The sequence below is a fragment of the Psammomys obesus genome, unplaced genomic scaffold, assembly GCF_907164565.1.
Source record: "Psammomys obesus unplaced genomic scaffold, mPsaObe1.curated_primary_1811, whole genome shotgun sequence".
Taxonomy (NCBI): domain Eukaryota; kingdom Metazoa; phylum Chordata; class Mammalia; order Rodentia; family Muridae; genus Psammomys; species Psammomys obesus.
The window spans coordinates 187,985-201,640 of NW_026596277.1; positions in this window are offsets into that span (position 1 = coordinate 187,985).

Below are 13,656 nucleotides of genomic sequence, written 5' to 3' on the forward strand. Positions count from 1 at the left end.
TATAGATATTATAAAAGCTGGAAGAGAAGAAACAGCAGGAGAGAGAAGGGAGGGTGGGGAGGGAGGAGGAAGGGGACAGGGGAATGGAGGGAGAAAGAAATTATGAGGAGCTGGGGTTACAGCTCCACTGGCAGAGGGCTTGCCAGTACGCTGGAGTTCTAAGACCTAGGTTCAATTCCCAGGATTTTTTTTTAATTACTAGATTTTGCATGGCATAGGAAGCTGAGGTAGGCATGCCTGTGAATTCAAGACCAGCCTGGTATACATAATAAGTTCCAGGCTACTCGGGGAGACCCTGTCTAAAAGATAAATACATATTTGAATAGACATCTTGAACCAGCGAAAATGCTTCCGTGGGTAAAGACACCTGCCTCCAGTCCAACCTGAGTTCCCTCCCCAGGAACTATGGCACCTTCTAACATACAAAAGTAGGCATATTTTATGTTTTAGCCCACAATGGTGGCACACAAAAATCACTGGAATTGAAACATCATCTTTGCTTCCAAACCTGGGACTTTATTCAGTTCTCCTAGTATGCATTTTTTTTGTGAATTTTTTTTTTGTTTCCTTGTTTCGTTTGTTTGTTTTGTGACAGACTCCTAGGCCTTACTATGAGTTTTCATTCTCTAGTCTCAGTGAGTACTGAGAAGTGAATTCAGGTCCTCAGGAAGAGCAACAAGGTCTCACTCTTTTACTTTTTTAAGATTTGTTAATTATTTATACAGTTTTCTGTCTGAATGTGTGCCAGCAAGTCAGAATAGGGAACCAGATCTGATTATAGATGATTATGAGCCACCATATGGATGCTGGGAACTGAACTCAAGACCTTTGGAAGAAGAGCCAGTGCTCTTAACCTCTGAGCCATCCCTCCAGGCCAGCTCTCACACTTTATTCTGTGTGCATCGGTGTGAGGGTGTCAGATCCCCAGGAACTGGAGTTACAAACAGTTGTGAGCTGCAATGTGGGTGCTGGGAATTGAACCCTGTCTCAAAAAAGAAGATAATAATAATTACCATGATAGATTGAAACTCATACTGCCTCAGTGAGGCAGAGGCAGGTGGATTTCTGTGAGTTCATGTCCAACCTGGTCTTCAAGACAAGTCCAAGACAGCTAAGGATACACAGAGAAACCCTGCCTCAAAAACAACATATATGAAAACTCACACGGTGCCTCTTCATAACATTTTTAAATTTACTTATTTTTATTTAATGCATATGAGTGTGTTGCCTACATGTACACTGTGTTCATGCGTAGTGACTTCAGAAGTCAGAGGAAGACATCTGATTACCAGCATCTGGAGTTACAGACAGTTGTGATTTGCCATATGAGTGCTTCGTGAACTTGGGTCTTCTGTAAAGGCAGTAAATGCACTTAACCACTGAACCTTCTCTCCAGCCCCTTTATTTTTAGTTTTGTTTTTAAGGTTTTGGATGGTTTGGTTTGGTTTGGTTTGGTTTGGTTTTCTGAGACAGAGTTTCTCTGTGTAGCCCTTGGCTGTCCTGGAACTTCTTCTCTAGACTGGGCTGGCCTTGAACTCACAGAGATTTACCTGCCTCTGCCTCTACATCTGGAGTGTGTCAGGGACCCTCTGGCACCTTGCTGCCCCCTGAATTTTGGCATCTGGCTTGACTGGCCTACAAGTTGGTTATAATAGTGCATTCCTGGCTGACCTGAGGCTTTCGATAAGATCATCTTCCTGAAATACCTTAAGTCCTCCTCTCCCTCAGGGCTTCCTAAGTAACACTTCTGAGGAACTTTCCAAACAACCATTATTAGCACATCTTGGTGGGCCATCCTGTGATTTCTAGTCACTTAGTAACCCTGCCAAAGGCAATTACATTCCTTTTGTCCTGCCTATATAGTTGTATGGAAAATTTGAATAAACAGAGACTTTGATCAGAGATACTGTCTTGGTCTTCATTTCTCGTGCCCTGGTCCCCTTCTTTCATTCCCACTCCCCCATTCAGGATCTCCAGTGACAGAGCTTCGAAACAGGTCAGGAGTGTTGAGTTTAAAAACATGTGCTACCCCTGCCTGACTGTATTTTTTTCTTGTAAAGAATTTTTTTAACATGTATGTGTGTGTGTGTGTGCATAGTTTATTTGTACCAAAGGCATATAGAAACCCTCAGAGGCCAGAAGGTATCAGATCCCATGGAAAGAGAGTTAAAGGAAGTAAGCCAACATGTGAGTGCTGGGTACTAATCCTGAGCCCTGTGCTGGGCCCTTAGCAGTAAAAGTGTTCTGGAGCACTGAGCCATCTTTCCACTCCCTATTTTATTTTTTTAATTACACACACAGTATGTTTATGTGTACATGTGTGGGCTTTGAAGAAGCTGAAAAGGACTGGAACTGGTATTACAGATGGTTGTGAACCACCTAATGAGGATGCCGGGAGCCAAACTCAGGTCCTCTGCAAGAGCAGCAAGTACTCTTAATTACTGAGCTACCTCTCCAGTTCCTGGGTTGACCTTTTTAACATACTTTCTGGTAGATATTCAGTGTACTATATTGCCTCCTGGGTGGTTCTGCTGGAGGAAAAGTAGATTCAGCGGGAGGTACATAGAGGCTGGTAGTATGGTGAAAGTGACTTTGGCTAGTCTTAGTGTTACAGATACCTATATATGCTTGTTTATTTGCTATGGTTTGTTTTTTAGATACGGTTTTGCTGTCACACAGTTCTGGCTGTCCTGGAACTCTCTCTCTGTTGGTAGTTGGATTAAAAGCGTGTACCACCACACCCAGAAACAAACCTATCTTGAAACATGGTTTTAGAGACTAGAGGTGTAATTGAACGCAGTGGTCGTATGTGCTTAACATGTACTAGGCCCTAGGTGCAATCCCCAGCACCAATAAACATGGTTTTCTATTAATTTGCCCGTGATGTAGTTATTTCTTTCCTAATTTTGTACCCAAGAGAATAAAACATATATCTCCAGGGGCTGGGAAGATGACTTAGCAGTTAAGAGCACTTGCTGTTCTTGCAGAGGACTGGGGTTTGGTTCTCAGCACCCACATGATGGCTCACAACTCCAGTTTCAAGAGTTCTCTCACCCTCTTCTGGCTTCCATGTTCTCTGCACATACATGCTACACATACATTCATTTAGGCAAAACACTCATACACATAAAATAAAAATGGAAGAGCATATGTCCAGGGCAGGCAGGATAATGTAGCAGGTATAGGAGTTTGCCAGCAAGCCTGATGTCCTGAGTTTGATTCCTAGGATCTACTTAGTTGGAGGAGGAAACCAACTCCTGAAAGTTGTCACCTCTCACCTCCACACACATGTTTATAGGTCCACACAAAATAAACAAAAATATGTCCACGGCTGGATGTGGTAGCTCACGGCTGTAACAGCAGCACTTGGAAGATGCCTGTCAAAGCGATGTGATGAGACTTTGTCTCAAAAATGTATAATCCATGTGAGCTGTAACTCAGTGATAGGATGCTTACCTAGTATACATGAGGCATGGTTCACATTCTAGTACTTTAATAATTAAAGTAGGGGCTGGAGAGATGGCTCAGAGCTTAAGAACACTGGCTATTCTTCCAAAGGTCTTGAGTTCAACTGCCAGCAACCACATGCTGGCTCATAACCATCTATAGTGAGATCTGGTTGTGCTCTTTTGGTGCATAGGCACACATGCAGGCAGAATGAGGTATAATAAATAGATAGATAGATAGATAGATAGATAGATAGATAGATAGATAGATAAAAACTAAACAAGAGAAAAAAATGAACCACTGGGCACATGTCTTTCTTCCTAGCACTCAGGAGGCAGACAACTCTCTGTGAGAGTGAAAGGTCAGCCTGCTCTGAAAAGCAAGTTCAAGTACAGCCAGCGAGGGCTACACACAGAGGAATCCTCTCTTGAAAAACCAAAACAACAAGAACAACAACAAGAAACCCAACACTATAGCTTTCAGTTTAGTTGTTTTATGGGACTCCTAAATGCATAAACAAGTGGGTCTCTGAATCTTGTGCCTTCTCTGGGGTTCTTTTATTTCTCTGCTGGCTTGTACAACTTCAGTATGATGGTTTTTGTTTTATGTTATATTTTGAAAATAGAATTTATTGAACACCTAGTCATGCAGAAAGAGCATAGCAGCTGCTTATGTGATTATTAGATTTAACAACTTGCTGGGCAATGGTGGCACACACCTTTGATCCCAGCATGTACTTGGAAAGCAGAGGCAAAAAAAACCTTTTCTTACTGCCCCCTCAGTAAAGAACTAGCAGCAATTTTTCTGTGTGAGAATTATGTTGCAAAGGCTAGTCTTGAAATCATAGATTTTAGTTGCCAAGTGATTTTCCCATCTCAACCTAAGTATGTGGGACCACAGACAATATGACATTTGGATTACATTTAGCAAATATTGTACCGTAGTTTCTATTTTAAACAATACTTATTTAATTATGTACTTTTGAAGAGATCTAGCTAGAAAACCGGGAAAACTGGGAACTTTCCGCTAATTGCTAAGTGCAGAGTACACCTCTTCCCTCTGCCTCCCCCCCAACCCCGCCCCAGGACTCAAACCTCACAGATAGACAGTTGCTGGAAAAACCCCAAGGACATAGATGCAGGCAGACCTTGGCACATTCACACAGACTGTTGCTGGAAAAGCCTCCAAGGACGCAGGTGGGGGCAAGCAGTCCTTGGAGAAACTGCAAATCGGGCAGCTTAATCCTGAGCATACTGGCTCAAGCACGTAGCTAGACCCAGAATATCCACCAATGAAAAATTGCCCTGTTGCTATTTCCAAAGTTGCCTATAAAAAACCCAAAGCTTTTGTTCCTCGGGGTTGCCTCTCCTTAAGGTGCAGGAGACCCCAACATGTTGGTTTCAATAAACCTCTTGCTGTTTGCATTGACACTGGTCTCTGTGCCTCACTCGAGTGCCTTCCCTGGTAACATACGACTCACACGAGCCTTACACTTTTTTTTAAAGTTTACACATTTGTATTTATTGAATTCATTCTTGCTACTTCATAATCTTATTTTATGGTTCCTAGTCATGATTCTGTTCTTATGACTTTTCTGGAGTTATTTTTTTTTAACTTTTATTAATTACACTTTATTCACGCATGCCCCTCCCCAAGTCCACTGATAGGGGAGGTCCCCCTCTCCTTCCTTCTGATCTTAGTCTGTCAGATCTCATCAGAAATGGCTGCATTGTCATCTTCTGTGACCTGGTAAGGCTGCTCCCCCCTCAGGGGGAGGTGATCAAAGAGCAGGCCACTCAGTTTATGTCAGAGGCAGTCCCTGTTCCCATTACTATGGAACCCACTTGGACACTAAATTGCCATGGGCTACATCTGTGAAGGGGTTCTAGGTTATCTCCATGCATGATACTTGGTTGGAGTATGAGTCTCTGGAAAGACCCCAGTGTTAAAATTTTCTGATTCTGTTACTCTCTTTGTGGAGTTCCTGTCCTCTCCAGATCTTACTATTTCCCACTTCTTACATAAGATTCCATGCACACTGCCCAACAGTTGGCCATAAGTCTCAGTATCTGCTTTGATAGTCTGCAGGTCAGATCCTTTCAGAGGCATTCTGTGGCGGGTTCCTAACTTGTTTCCTGTTTTCTTCTTCTGGTGTCCATCCTCTTTGCCTTTCAGGATGGGGATTGAGCATTTTAGTCACGGTCCTCTCCCTTAATTAGTTACTTTAGATGTACAGATTTTAGTAGGTTTATCCTATATTATATGTCTATATGAGTGAGTATATGCCGTGTGTGTGTTTCTGCTTCTGGAACAGCTCACTCACGATGATCCTTTTCAGGACCCACCATTTACCAGCAAATTTCATGATTTCCTTATTTTTCATTGCTGAGTAATATTCCATTGTGTAGATGTACCACAATTTCTGCATCCATTCTTCAGTTGAGGAGCATCTGGGCTGTTTCCAGTTTCTGGCTATTACAAATAAAGCTGCTACAAACGTGGTTGAGCAAATGTCCTCATTGTGTGCTTGAGCCTCTTTTGGATATATGTCTAGGAGTGGTATGGCTGGGTCTTGAGGAAGTGCTATTCCTAGTTGTCTGAGAAAGTGCCAGATTGATTTCCAGAGTGGTTGTACAAATTTACATTCCCACCAGCAGTGGAGGAGGGTTCCCATTTCTCCACAATCTCTCCAGCATGTGTTGTCCCTTGAGTTTTTGATCTTGGCCATTCTGATGGGTGTAAGGTGAAATCTCAGAGTCATTTTGATTTGCATTTCCCTAATGGCTAATGAGGTTGAGCATTTCTTTAAGTGTTTCTCTGCCATTCTATATTCCTCTACAAAGAATTCTCTGTTTAGCTCTGTCCCCATTTTTTAACTGGATGACTTGGTTTGCTGCTTTTCAGCTTCTTTAGTTCTTTATATACACTGGATATTAACCCTCTGTCACATAAAGGGTTGGTGAAGATCCTTTCCCACTCTGTAGGCAGTCGTTTGGTTTTGATGACGGTATCCTTTGCTTTACAGAAGCTTTTCAGTTTCATGAGGTCCCATTTATTGATTGTTGTTGTTAGAGCCTGTGCTGTTGGTGTTCTGTTCAGGAAATTCTCTCCTTTACCAACAGTTCTAGGGTCTTCCCCACTTTTTTTTCTAACTGATTTAATGTGTCTGGTTTTATGTTGAGGTCTTTGATCCACTTGGACTTTAGTTTTGTGCAGGGTGATAAGTATGGATCTATTTGCATTTTTCTACATGTAGACATCCAGTTGGACCAGCACCATTCGTTGAAGATGCCGTCTTTTTTCCATTGTATGGTTTTGGCATCTTTGTCAAAGATCAGGTGTCCATAAGTTTGTGGGTTTATTTCTGGGTCCTGGGGTTTTTTTGGATGGGAGACTTTTGATGACCAATTCTATTTTTTTGGAGAATATAGGACTATTTAATTGATTTACCTGGTCTTGATTCAGTTTTGGTAAGTAGAATCGGTCAAGAAAATTGTCTGTTTCATTTAGATTTTCAAATTTTGTGGCATACAGACACTTGAAGTAAGTCCTAATGATTGTTTGGATTTCTTCAGTGTCTGTAGTTATGTCCCCCTTTTCATTTCTGATTTTGTTGATTTGGGTGGTGTTTCTTTGCATTTTAGTTAACTTGCCTGAGGGTTTGTCTATGTTGTTGATTTACTCTAAGAACCAGCTCTTGGTTTCATTGATTGTTTGAAGTGTTTTATTTGTTTCTAATTGATTGATTTCAGCCCTGAGTTTGATTATTTCCAGCCAGCTACTCCTCCTTGGTGTGTCTGCTTCTTTTTTTTCTCTAGGGATTTTAGGTGAGCCATTAAGTTGCTTGAATGAGATATTTCGAATTTCTTCTCAAAGGAACTTTGTGCTATGGAGTTTCCTCTTTACACTGCTTTCATCATGTCCCATACGTTTGGGTATGTTGCCTTCGTTTTCATTGAATTCTAGGAAGACTTTTATTTCTTTTTTTTTCTTCCCTGACCCAGCTATCATTGAGTAGCGAGTTGTTCAGTTTCCATATGAGTGTAGACTTTTTGCTATTTCTTTTGTTGTTGGGGTCCAGCTTTAGTCCAAGGTGATCAGATAGGATACAAGGGATTATTTCAATCTTCTTGTATCTGCCGAGGCTTGCTTTGTGACCACCTATATGGTCTATTTTGGAGAAGGTTCCATGTGGTGCTGAGAAGAAGGTAAATTCTTCTGTGTTTGGGTGAAAGTTTATGTAGATATATGTTAGGTCCATTTTATTAATGACTTCTGTTAGAGTTATTGTTTCTTTGTTTAATTTAATTTCTCTTTTGTTGACCTGTCCTTTGTTGATTGTGGGTGTTGAAGTCTCCAGTCTCCCACTATTAATGTGCGAGAATCTATGTGTTGTTTAAATTTTATTAATGTTTCTTTTACAAAAGTGGGTGCCCTTGTATTTGGGGCATAGATATTCAGGATTGTGATGTCTTCCTGGTGGAATTTTCCCTTGATCAGTATGAAGTGTCCCTCCCCATCTCTTTTTATTAATTTTGGTTGAAAGTCTATTTTATCAGATATTATAATGGCTACTCCTGCTTTCTTCTTTGGTCCATTTGCTTGGAAAGCCGTCTTCCAACCCTGTATCCTCAGGTAATGTCTATCTTTGTGACTTAGGTGTCTTTCTTGTATGCAACAGATTGCTGGGTCTTGTTTACATATTCATTCTGTTAGTCTGTGTCTTTTTATTGGAGAATTGAGTCCATTGATGTTGAGAGAGATTAATGACCAGTGGCTGTTGGATTCTTTAATTTTGATGTTGGCTGTGGTCATAAGTTTGTATGCTTGGTTGCTTTTTGTTTTACTGTAGTGAGCTTAATTATTTCCTGTGTTTCCTTGAAAGTAGCTAGTTTTCTTGGGTTGTATTTTCCCTTCTAGTGTCTTCTGTAACACTGGTTTTGTGTGTAGGTATTGTTGAAATTTGTTTTTGTCATTGAATATCTTGTTTTCTCCATCTATGAGGACTGAGAGTTTTGCTGGGTATTTTAGCCTGGGCTGACATCTGTGTTCTCTTAGGGTCTGCATGATATCTGTCCAGGCCCTTCTGGCTTTCATAGTTTCTGTTGAAAAGTCAGGTGTGATTCTAATGGGTTTGCCATTATATGTTACTTGGCCTTTTTCCCTTGCAGCTTTTAGTATTTTTTTTTTCTTTGTTCTGTATACTTACTGTTTTGATTATTATGTGGCGGGAGGATTTTCTTTTCTGGTCTAATTTATTAGGTGTTCTGTAGGCCTCTTGTATTGTTATTGGCCTCTCCTTTAAGTTGGGGAAATTTTCTTCAATGATTTTGTTGAAAATGTTTTCTGGGCCTTGGAGAAGGGAATCTTCTTTTTCCTCTATTCCTATTATTCTTAGGTTTTGTCTTTTTATGTTGTCTTGAATTTCTTGGACGGTCTGTGTCAGGAATTTTTTAGATTTAACAATTTCTTTGAGAGATACATCGATTTTTTCCATTGTATCTTCCACACCTGAGATTCTTTCTTCCGTCTCTTGTAGTCTATTGGTTATGCTTACCTCTGTAGTTCCTGTTTTCTTCCCTAAGTTCTTTCTCTCCATAATTTCCTCCATTTGTGTTTTCTTTAATTTTTCCAATTCTATCTTCAGGTCTTGAGCCATTTTGTTGATTTCCTTCACCTGTCTGACTGTATTTTCCTTCAATTCCTTCAGGTGTTTGTTTGAACAATCCTCTGTTTCTTTTATTTCTTTCAGTCATTTAAGTATTTCCTCTGTAAAGGCCACAAACTGTTTGGCTGCAACTTCCTGTATTTCTTCATGTTTGGCCATAATCTGTGTTTCTTTATCTTCTTCTATTTCTTTACAGATGGCCATAATCTGTTTGTTTTTATCTTCCTCTAGGTCTTTACACATTTTATTAGTTTCCTGTTATCCTCTTCATGAGCATAGATTTTAGATCATCTTCTTGAATTTCAATTTTGATGGGGTGTCCAGGGCTACTTGCCCCTGGATAACTGGAATCTGGAGATGCCATGTTGCTCTGTTTTTTGTTGGTTGAGCTTTTACCCTGGCCTCTAACCACTGGGCTATCTTAGATGTTTGGAGTTAGTTTCTGGTGGTTCCTGGGATCCTGTGGTGGAGAGAATCCCCTTGGCAGGAAGATGGTTTTTCCTGGAGGAAGTTTCCTCAGCTTTTTGGGTATAGTCACTGTATGGCTGGTGTTTTTCAGGAGTTGCCGCTGCTCACCTCAGGCGTAGAGACCTGAGTGGTAACTGTGGTCCTTGTTAGTTGAGAGGGCTCTCCTCTCACCCAGAGAAATCCTGGAGGCAGCTGCCCTGCTTCTGGGTTTCTTGCTGTAAAATTAGTGAGCTGCTGCTGTAACCTGTGTGTCCCTTGGTTTGGTCAGTATTGTTAGGGATGACTGGTTGTCCTTTGGATCAGTATCTGGGGGTTAATCTCAGGGATCCTGGGCTTTTGGCGTTCTGAGATTGGGGGTCTGTTCCCCAGTACCCAAGCAGTAATCTGTGGCGGGTGGGTACTGCTCTCCTGGTAACAGCAGGCTATATGGTGCACAGCAGGTCCCTAGGTTGGGCCAGTCTGCGGGACCTTTTCCAGGGATATACTGTGTGGCCTAATTCTGTCCCTTTTGCTTTGTTCCCTCTGAGGATTTCTCCCGACAGTGACTCCAAGTCTCTGGTGTCCTGGGGCCGACAGCTCTGTCTGTGCCAGAGAGCTTGGATGTGCAACAACTCTCTGTGCTCGGGACTTGCGCCCAGTTCAGTGATGGCGGCTCGTACCCGCTGGTCTGCAAGACCTTCCCCAGACAAAGCCTGGGTGGCCCAAGTCAGCACTGTTTCTTTCCTTCCCTGTGGGGCCCTCTCCCGACAGGGACTCCCAGTCTCTGTTGCACTGGCTGCCCGATACTTTAAAAATATGATTGAAGTACTTTATATGTGTGTGTTTAAATGTCATAAAACCAGCTGTTTTGTGCAATTTACACTTCCTCTGGAGGACTAGAGAAATGGCTCAGTAGTTACAAGTGCTTACTGCTTTCCCAGAAGTCCTGAGTTCTCTTCCCAGCACCCAAATTAAGTGGTTCACAACATTTGTAACTCCAGATCCAGGGGATCCAGCACCTCTGGTCTCTGATGTCACCTTCACTGACTGCACATATGCCCCTACACAGATATGTAATCGAAAATAAAATATTCTAAATATGTGCACACCAATTTTAAAGTTGGAGCACCTGAGAAGCATTCAGAGTTGAGTAAGTAAGGAAATCACTGAGGATGGGAGCAAGCAAGGCTATCCTTATAGACTCGAACAGCTAAGGACCGTGACAGAAGCCTCAGAAGATAGCCCAAAATTGCCTGACAGTGCCTGGCATGACAGGTTTTTGTTGTTGTTGTTGTTTTGTTTTGTTTCTGTTTTCGCTTGTTTTTATTTTACTTGGGGGTGAAACTTGTGGTCTGACCCAAGGTAAGCTGTGCATGAGAAGGGAAATGACCACACAAAAGACTTAGGACACAGCCTTTTCAAGGTCTGATGGTTACCAAGCCCATAGCACTAACAGAAGAACCGGTAGTCATCCCACACTGAAAAATACTCATCTCAAATCATGTAGAGGGAGGCAGGAAAAAAGGCAGCCCAGGCACCGCGATGCAGGTAGATGTGGTCTACAGAGTGAGTTCCAGGACAGCTGGGGCTATTCAGGGAAACCTTGTCTTAAAAACTAAATACTTGCATTGTGACCTAGACTATGTTCAGTTATGGTAAGCAGTCATTGCACACATAAAAACGAATGCATTTGCCCATTTACTGGCGGTGTGGGGTGCTCCCTAGAGAAGACTGCTCAGACAGGAGGTTTTTTTTTTTTTTTTTCCAGTAGTCAAGTATTTATTTTCTTACAGGTTAAAGTCGGTCATCTCGGAAAGCTACAGTAGAAACTCGAGGCAGAGTCCATGGAGAATGCTGCTTACTGGCTTGCTGCCTCTGGCTTGTTCAGTTACCTTTGCATACAACCAGGACCCACCTTCCTAGGGGTAAACTGCCCAAAATGGGCTGAACCCTCTTACACCAATAAGCATTTAGGAAAATATCTCACAGATATAACCACAAGCTGATCACAGTAGATTTATCAATAGTAAGATATATATATATATTTCATATGGTTCTTTAATATAGAAAGTTACCTGAAGCACGGTCATCACAATGCTCCCTCTTTCTATGGTTATACGGGTGGGCTGGGTATTCAATGCCCTTGAGCACTGCTTTGTTTTTCATACTATCAAAAACAGTACTTAACCCATAGGTTTGATATAAAAATAAATTTAATTACCAATCCATATTACTTAAATCACCATAGAATATATGATAATTTCTCAGCAACTATATGCTAAAGCAATACATATTCACACAAATTCAATAAATGTCAACTGTTATGTCTAAATTGACCTGAATCAGGTTTATTTTTAATTTTTATTTTTTATATTAATTACACTTTATTCACGTTGTATCCCAGCTGTAGCCCCTTCTCTCCTCCCTCATTCCTTCCCAATCCCACCCCCCATCTCTTCCCATGCCACTCTCCAAGTCCACTGAAAATCTAAATGAAACGGAAAATTTTCTTGATAGATTACATCTACCAAAATTAAATCAAGATCAGATAGAAAGACTGAATAGTACTATATCCCCCAAGGAAATAAAAAGCAGTCATCAAAAGTCTCCCTTCCAAAAAGAGCCCAGAGCCAGATGGTTCCAGCACAGAATTCTACCAGACCTTCAAAGAAAAGCTAACTCCAGTTCTCTTCAAACTGTTCCACAAAATAGAAACAGAAGGAACACTACTAAACTCATTCTATGAAGCCACAGTCACACTGGTACCTAAACCACACAAAGACCCAACAAAAAAAGAGAACTTCAGACCTATCTCTCTAATGAACATTGATGCAAAAATTTTCAATAACAGACTTGCAAAACAAATCCAAGAACACATAAAAGATATCATCCACCATGACCAAGTAGGTTTTATTCCAGGCATGCAGGCGTGGTTCAATATACAGAAATCCATCAATGTAATCCACCATATAAACAAACTGAAGGAGAAAAACGACATGATCATCTTCTTAGATACTGAAAAAGCATTTGACAAAGTCCAACACCCATTCACGTTTAAAGTCTTGCAGAGATCAGGAATACAAGGCACATACCTAAACATAGTAAAGACAATACACAGCAAGCCTATAGCCAACATCAAACTAAATGGAGAGAAACTTAAATCAATCCCACTGAAGTCACGGACAAGGCAAGGCTGCCCACTCTCTCCATATCTCTTCAACATAGTACTTGAAGTCCTAGCTAGAGTAATAAGACAACTAAAGGAGATCAAGAGGATAAAAATCAGAAAGGAAGAAGTCAAAGTATCACTATTTGCAGAGGATATGATAGTATATATGAGTGACCCTAGAAATTCAACCAGAGAACACCTTCAGCTGATAAACACCTTCAGCAAAGTGGCTGGAAACAAAATTAACTAAAAAAAAAAAAATCAATAGCTATCCTATATAATAAAGACAAAAGGGCCAAGAAAGAAATTAGGGAAACAACACCCCTTATGATAGCCACTAATAACATCTAGTACCTTGGTGTGACTCAGACAGGAGTTTAAGCCAATAAAAAGTCTTCTTTAGCCAGCAGACAACTACACTCAGTGTTCAGGGTCCTAGTGTGGCACTGAGCCTTTCTCAGGGTGAGCTTGTAGGCACAAAAACCATGTCCTGGCTTGACATGCTTCAGAATGGAGCCATGTTACCCTGGGGAGAATCTTCTATAAAAGTCAGCTAGATCAAGATCACTGTGATTCATATTTTTATTAATATTTCTACATTATCCTTGCTAAAATCTATGGCTTACACTCAGGACACTGAGGCAGGAGGACTGCCATGAGTCTAGTCCAGGGATGCAGAGCAAGGCCTTCTCTCAAGAAAAATACACCCTGTATTTAAGACAGAGTCTTGCTAGGGCAGGGACATAGTGGGAGAGGAGTGAGGGAGGGTGGGAATGGGAGGAGATGATACAAAGTCAAGATACAAAGTGAATAAATTATAATAAATAGGAAGAAAAAGAAAGAACCTATGGCTGTGACTGTGGATTTATCTTTTTGTTGTTGATTTGTGTTTGTTTTGAGAGAGGGTCTCATTATGTAGCTCTAT